Source organism: Camelus ferus, chromosome 11 (genome assembly GCF_009834535.1).
Source record: "Camelus ferus isolate YT-003-E chromosome 11, BCGSAC_Cfer_1.0, whole genome shotgun sequence".
NCBI classification, from domain to species: domain Eukaryota; kingdom Metazoa; phylum Chordata; class Mammalia; order Artiodactyla; family Camelidae; genus Camelus; species Camelus ferus.
In genome coordinates this window covers 14,324,561-14,333,071 of record NC_045706.1, presented here as the reverse complement: position 1 = coordinate 14,333,071, position 8,511 = coordinate 14,324,561, and positions in this window count along the sequence as shown.

Genomic DNA, 8,511 nt, shown 5'->3' with positions numbered 1-8,511 from the left:
TGGGGGTAGTGTATTTTGTTTCCTGGGGCTTTCCTGTGGCCACTTGTCTCACCGAGGCATAAGGCAATGGGCTAAGTTGCTGCAATGGGGGATCAAGATGCAGAGGAATGACTGAGCTTGCTCTGTGGCTCTCTAGTGTCACATGGCCCCAGTAGGTCCCTGTGCAGCGTTCTCCTGGAAAAATGAAAGGAGGCATAAATAGGGCTTCACAGTTTTTCCAAAACTTTGACATTTTATCTCATTTGGAATTTTGATTTTCCCAATAATATTCAGGGAGGGCTAATATTTTTCTGCTGTTTTACAAATGCAAGAGCCGAGAGGGAGTGAGGCACATACTGTTCAGTCGTAGAGTTTGGGTCTCCTGGCTCTTTGTCTGGGTCTCTTGGTAATATCTTGTGCCATCTCCGTAAACTAAAGGACAGTGTCCGGGGATGAGAAGCATGGTCATAAAGCCTGTCCGAAGATGTCTGCTACCAAGTAGTTTAGATAATTTAATAAACACGACTCTTGCAAATACTTCCTAGATGTGGGTATAACATTTTGTCTGTTTACTATAAAAGCAGTTTTCCTAGTAAAACATATGTCCTCTTCATGTGCAGAAAGACTTTCTGACTACATTCTAATTTAAAAATAGAAAACTTGGAGTTCTTGCTTAAAATCAGCAATGTTCATGTTGACTATTTTTTTTTCATTTAATTTTAAATTTCACATCAGCTTTGCAGAGGGATATGGGTGAGGGACTTACAATCAGAAGAATCATAAGGCTGGTTTTAATTTACTTGTGTACATTTTCAAAATTACTGTGCCTGGAGTCTTCCAAGACTGATGTTTTTAATAAGCAGAATGTCGTGCTATCAGGATTTGTGGAGCGGGGCTATCATTTGTCAGAGAGTTTTCTTTTTTTATACGTGTGCTGTTTTCTGGTTCTTTTCTGTGTCTGGGGTCTGTTCAAGGAAACCTCACTGTATCCCGATGGCTGCGAGTCTCCTGATCAGAGGGTCCATAATTCTTTCATGCTCTTTTCCTTGTAAACACAAACATATTTTCCTATGTCAGGACCTCAGGCAGCTTTCTGAAAGCTGGTATGTTATTGTTCATATGAATTGTTTATTTTGCTTGGAAGCGCTTGTTTTTTTAAGTACTTCCTGTTTTTCTTACTGTGACTCACTTTTTCTTAAAACAGAGGGAACATGAAACAAACCTCAACTTAACTAAACGAAGGTTTATAGAAATTCTACCTGTTCGTACGTGAGCAATGCCTTACGAGTGTGTCGCGGTTGTCAGATTTTCTCACAGCTAAAGCAATTCTTTCTATTCCTCAAAATCACAGGTACCTCTGTGTCCAATGACACTATTTTTTCGGTGTATGATCTTTGTTAAAGTTGGTTTATTTGGAAATAAGAAGATACAGCGTAATGCTGTGATTATTAACAAGTCATCTTGAGAAATTAGAATTATCTTTTGAGGAAAATTACGACTTCTGAAAATAAAAGAGTATAATATTTCTTTTTTTTTGTTACCTGATTCAAATTGAAATTTTGTTTGTATCTATTGATAGAACTGTATTTTTAAAAAAGAGTTGTGTTCTCCTTTTCCATGGAGGAAAGTGCCAGCCAATGATATCCTAGGAAAGGAACGGAGAAAAGAATCTTTTCTGTCTCCCCCCATTGCCTTCATTCCGTTCAACATTGTCCCAGCAAGGAGAAAAGAGGGCGGCCTATTAGATGTCTTAGAAGAACTTGGAGAGTTCCCACTTTAGGTACACTTTCTTGACACCTTTTGTCCATCACTAGGCCAGGCCCCTTTCCTCCTTTGTTTTCTTCTCTGTTTCTCACATCCTTCTCCCATTCAGTAAGTCAAATTCTTACATCTCCATTTTCAAGAGAAATTTTGCTGCTGACTTAGCTTATTCTAATTGCCTTTTTTTTTTTTAAAGTATACCTATTTCCTTTCTGACTTTTCTCTCCATTCGTAGGCAGGAACTTTAGTCAGCCAGTTAATTAATATTAATCGATAACATGTATGTTGCAGGCTCTGAATTGGGCTTTCAATGTCTGCCTTTATCTCTGCTGGTGAATTTTCATTCGGTTCCAAGTTTTTGACGCAAGGTTCATCCTTGGCTGTCTGTCCTTTGGTTTAGGTTTGCCTCTGCTGTCACTAACTTGTTATGTGATGCTGGGCAAGTCACTTAACTTTATCGAGCCTTGGAAGGCCTTTCTGGAGCTAGGAATGGATGACTAATCTGAAAATTTCTCCTATTAGCCTGAACTGCTACGGTAAAGGGCAAAGAAATCTGGACTACATTTCAGGAGAACTAGAGCTTTAGACTTAGCTCTGCCACTGTGTGAGCTTGCATAAGGCTCCATTTTTTCTGGGCCCCAGCATCTCATCTGCAAAATGAAGAACTTGGACTAGATTCATCTTTGAAATAATGTGGTTTTCTTATAGCTCTGCTTCTTTCTTTGTGTTTTTGTGTTGATCAAATCTCTTTCGATAATCCTTTCCTTCACATGGGATTAGAATAAATTCTGTTCCTAAGAGTAATTTTTGAACATTAAATATCAATATTATTAATATATAATATATTGATATACTACACAACATAGGACCTACTATATTAATATATAGTATTGAATTGCATAGCGCTTTACCATTTACTAGGTACTTTCGTATATTACTCTGGATCATCATCTCAGTTCTGAAATGGGCATTGACAGGCAGTTTGATTATTCAACTTACAGGCGAGAAACTGAGGCACAGAGGTTCATGGATCATGTAAGGGAAACCAACATATGGGTGGCAGAATCAGAAATCGAACCCAGGTTTTTATGAGTCTTAGGCCCCATGCCACCTTCTGTATTTTTCTTGTGAACCTATATTTTTATTTATTTATTAGTTCTGTGTATTTTAGGAGTGATTTTTAATTTTTAATCAAGGAGTACTAAAAGCCTTATTGTAAAATGCTGCATCTCCTGCCCCTCTTCCGTTACCTGCTAAGAGGAGGCAGCTGCCAACTCTTTTCTTCAGCCTAAGATGCTTATCCTGCTATTTCTGGATTTGTCAGTTTTCGGACTTGCAATTACTTCTCATCAAGGAATTCAGATTTAGCATTATCCATCTTTATCCCCCTCTCCTCTTTTTAATACAGAAATGTAGTACAATTTGGGTTAGGTAAATAGTGTTTACCTTATTACGACTAGGTAAGTATCGTATCCTGCTGAGCCATTTGGTATAGGTTTTCTTTTCTTTTTTTCCCCTAGTCAGGAAGTGTTTCATTTTGTTCATTCACTTACATCTCTGTGTGCTTATTCCATTTTCTACCTGGATACTCCAAGATCTGTCGCATATTGTTAATATTTTTTCCATAAGCTCCAACAATTTCAAGCACCGTAACACACCCATTACTTTCCTAGATGCCTCTCTCCCCAGCCCTCCCTCCCCAGCCCCAGTTCCAGCTCAGACTGGCTGCTGTCAGTCTGGGGCACAGCTGTCTGTCATCCTAGGATATCCCTTCACAGTTGTCTTACCTTTAGCCTTTTCTCCCTTTATTTAATTCTCCAGGAGTTTCCTAAAGAAGGGTCCCTTAGGAGATAAATTTAATGAGGGTTTATGCGTCTGAAAATGTCTTTACTCTCATACTTCAGAAGACCGTTGCATTTGCCTCTCCCCTCACCCCCATTTGTGAGTCTTTTTAAACTCATTGTTTTAGGCAACTGGGGGCTCAGTACAGTACTGGGAAATTTTCTCATGTTGAAGAAATTAATTGGGACAAATTCTGTCTGCTTTTACATAGGAGCTGGACATTAATGTACTATCACATTAATAAGTGTACTCATATGATAAATGCTTAATTTATAGTCATGCCTCATCATTAACAAATCTGCTCCTTTTCTTTCTCCATAAAAGGAGAAACTTTCTTTGTCTTTTCATTTGAATTTCTAGAAGATTTTCTACACTTTATCTTCTAACCTTCTATTGCATTTTAATCTTGGCTATCCTGTTTTTTTTTTTTTTTTTTTCTCTGAGTGTCCTTTGATTTTTTTTAAAGAGTATCCCGTTATTGTTTCATGGTTGCAAAACTTCTCTTATTACTTTGCCTGTGTTTTCTCTAATTTCCTTTTTCTCTGTTGGTTTCTATATTTTATGTCTGATGGACTTGTATTGTTTTTATTTAAGAGAGAGTCATGAAAAAAATGATTGGGTGGGTCTAATTGAGTAGCAGACTTCATTGTAGGGCAATCCATTTGGCTTCATTCATTGTAGGCTTGCCATTTGGTTGGGAGACCCCAAAAGACAGTATCTTTTCTCTTGGACTATTCAAGTTTTGCAGGTAAGTATTCTTCAGTTCTTCTGCCTGTGGATTATTCAGTTGGCTATTGATGTTCTGGGAACAGGTAGGAAAAGGAAGCAGGGAAATCATACCATTCAATATACAGATTTTCACTTAATCTCTGTTTTCAGCTGTATAACATATTCCCTTTTTCCATTATGTCTGGTGCCCCAAGTCTGGAACTTCTCTGATTCAACTTCTCAAGAGAGTTAACCTCCTGTGACAGTTGGGTCTGGGTTAGTTTTAGCTGCTTGGGGTGAGGAAGGAGACAGTAGGACCTTACACTGCCCTCAACCATTCCACTTGTTTTCATCCTAAAGCCCCACCTTTATCTTCCATGGTAACTCTTGCTTCTGAGTCCTGAGACTTTCCTGGGCTCTTTAAGAGAAACAGGCTTGTTTCTGTATTGTGATTCATCTTTGCAGGCACATATGTTTTAGATATCACTTCTGCATTCACTTTCCTCCTTCCCATGAATGACCTTCCAAGTGCATTGATACCTCTCATCTACTAGTTGGTTCTTTTCTTTTTCTTTGCCACTGTGAGTTTATATCTTAAAAAAAATTTTTTTTTAATCTTTATTTTTCCTGTCGCGTTAGTAGAGTTTGGAGCAGAAGTACATGCACATAGTTAGTCCAATATGTTTAACAGGAAGTCGGAGCCCATATTTTTATTGACTTAAACTTCATAAAAGCCAAATTTTTGCAGTTGACTGCTAGCAATCATCTTTTTTTGGATAACAAGTCTGAATATTCAAAATTAAAAGCTTAAATATGCTCATTTTATTTCCCAGTTAAAAAAAATTGTATTAGCCCAGCATAGTGAATTTAGAATCTTTGGATTTATTTCCTTGGATTTACTTGGAACAATATGTTTGAAATGTGCTAAGTAGAAAAATTGGCAGGATCAGAGTGTATGTGGGTATTTGCAAGTGTGACAGCAAGAGAAACTGATAGAAGAAAAGAATGAATCCAAGAGAAAGCAGAGCATTAGATCTTGGTGGTGGTAGGGGAGGGGGAGTTTCAGGTCAAAGCCATTCAACATTTTTAATACCATCTATAATTTTTAAGTGAGTAGCTAAAAGTGATTTTTTTTTTTCACTGTCTACTCTCACAGACCATTCATGCTTTATCAGTGTCTTGAAAATATTGCCGCAATTACACTAAGCGTCCCTTTGAATGAATACATTTCTGGCTCTCAGGGCCCCACTGTCTGTAGCTCTGATTGGCTGCTTTCAGAAGCCTCATACAAGCCAAATGATGAATGATAACCAGAGTAGAGATGATTCTTTAGTCAAGCAACTGAGAAGGGGCTGCTTTGATTCATTAGTCCAAATAGGATCTTTTCACTTTTTGAATAGCAATCACGACATCAGTGGATCTATCATTTCTCTTGTTATTAAAAAAAAAAATCACTTGAATTTCCTTCAAACAATTTGGTAATGTGAAGTCTTAGCTTTTTGCCTTTCATTTTATAGTACCATTGTTAACTGGTATGAATGGAAATGGAACACACTGCCCCAAATATCTATTGGTCCTGATGTAAGGCTAATTGTGGAAGAAAAAATATACTTCTCTTATCTTTCCCTTTGAAGAAATTTTAGTAGATAATTCTAACCTTAACCATTTCATCTTACTTCAGTAAAACTGACTTTTCCTCCACCACCTCTTGGGAGTAAATTTTCACCTTTCTGCTGGATTTATGACTGCTATTACCAATACTGTGAATTATTGCAGTGCTGTGTAGCACAGCTAGGATGCTGACTCTACTTCTTTGGAAAAAAGAGGTAACATCGTGTTGAAGTTTTGAAATTTCTTGATCAAGGAAGATATTGAAACATCAGTCAAGATTCCGGGCAAGCTTTATCACTGACTTTTTGTGCAACCATTGTAAATCACTTAAGTTTTCTGTGTCTACATTTGTGAAATATGTGACACTCAACCGTACAAGGAACTCCCCATCTAGAGAGTCTAATGGGAGATAAGCTTATCCGGGGATAGGAATCATGTTTTATTCATCTTTGTTTTTTCTTGTTTAAATTCATAATAGTTACACAGTAAATGTTGACTGAAAGAGTTTGAAAGAAAAATAGGATATAGGGCAAGTGGAAATCCTGTGAGATCATTATGAGAATAATTTTACATACATTTAATATATTCAGCTTGATTCTAAAGGCAATGTTAAGAGGAGGCCTGTGGGGCTGCATGTTCTTCAGTGTAACGTAAAGTACTGAGCTGATTATAGTGGTTAGAAGATTAAAAGATACATATTTTTAATGGGCAAACCCATTGCTCAAATATAGCCTCCAGTCAGTGTGTGGCTGAGCAGTGATCTCTCTTGTAAAAGCAGCTCCTGTGTACCCTTTGAGTTACCTTCGCCCTCAGTGAAGGTTTTAAGAGCTTGGCCGCTTTCCATGTGTCTGAAAGCGACTGTACATGAGATGTGAGAAAGACGTGGCTGACTTTAAACTTCTGCTGGGATGAGAATGGAGAAGGCAACGGGGATTGTTCATATACGGTGAATACCAGAAAGAGTTCTTCTGGATTTTACAGTCATGGAAATTCACAGGTATGATCCAGAACAATATCCTCCTTTTAATTGTTTTCCCCAAATTTCTCCTCCCTTCCCTCCCCTTCACTGCCCCCCTCCTCCATCCTGAGGAGTCTCTAAGGGGCATCCTGATATGGAAAAGATGTGAGAGGAGGGAGCGGTCCTAATTTTTACCTTTGAGGATGACATTTCCGGTATCGATGTTTTGGGGGAGTTGTGACTTGTTTGTCATATAAATGAAAATCATGCTTTTCCTTTGTCTTATTTTACTGCCGAAGGAGCCACCTCTTTCTGGACCTTTTTTCCCCTCCTTAAGTCACTGCTGAGGTATTTGCAAACCAAGCCAACACTTACATTTTATTCACCAAACTAGAACAAAGCATTTGCTAATAGAAACAGTCTGGTAAATAGTGGAAAAAGTGCAGAAGTCAGAGGACTTGTGTTTAAAGCTCTGTTCATTACTTCCTGCCAACCTGTCATTGACAAATCAACCGTTTTGAGTATTTCTATCCTCATCTGCAAAATGGGGTTAATGGAGGATTTCTTTTGCAAAGTGGGGATAACAGAGATTAAAAGAGATGACGTGGGTACATTATGCCCCACACAAACATCAGTTGAAGCTTAATAATATGACTGTGTGGTTACAACAAAAACTTTTTCTCTTTTTGCTGTCAGAAATGCCTTTGGAAGATTTCAGTTCTTTTTGATAATGCCTGCTCTTCTCTGGTGGGTATCCAGTAACAGTGCTGTAACTCGAGTAGTACACATGGCTGCAATTTGTGTTCGGTTTCGTTTCTCAAGGGTTCAAACAGCCTGTTTAGAGGAGGCACAAAAGTACAAAGCAAAAATTTCAGCATATGCCATCAAATCTTGGAAAATCATCTAAAGGAGGAAAGATTGCCGCTGAAGAAGGAACACGGCTCTTTTCTGGGCATCATCTCTGCTCTTCTGAAAAAAGCCCCGATGTTGCAATATTTTTCAAGGCAGAATATTGTCCCAGATGGAGGAGGAAACACTGACAAGCAGAAGAGATACCTGGGGTTCCGGGGCAGCGTCGGAAAGGGGCGGCGTGTCGGGGGCTCAGAACCTCGTAGCTCTTTGTTGGGGGCGGGGGAGTTATTACTTCCGTGGAAGAAATGGCTCCCCCTGGGAGAGGTCCCTCCGTGGAACCGGCTCCGCGACCCCCGCAGTCCCTAGCCCCCGCCCCTCCCAGTGCTGGCAGACCCCCACAACGTGGTCGGACTGCGGTGCCTTTAAGATTTTTGCTTGCTGCACATGCTCAGCTCTTTGTGTGTTGTTGGAGTTTTTCTCTTTTAAGAAAAAAAGAAGAAATAGGCTGGAGGACGGGGAGGAGGATGGGGAGAGCGCTGGGGGAAAAGCGCTGCACTTTTGTAGCTGTAGACGGCGGACGGCAAGGGCTTCTTTTCTGCTGAAGCTGCGAAGCCGGTCCCGAGCTGACCTCTCGTTTGGGGGCTCCGGAGGCGAGCGGGGCCAGCTGCCCTGGCGCGTCGGGAAAAAGGGCACCGCGGGCAAGCGGGCCACACCTGGGGGGCTGCTGTCCCCTCAGCCCGCGGGCCGGGCGGGGTGGGCGCGCGCGGGGGAGTCCCTGGTCCCCGTCAGGGCGGGGCGAG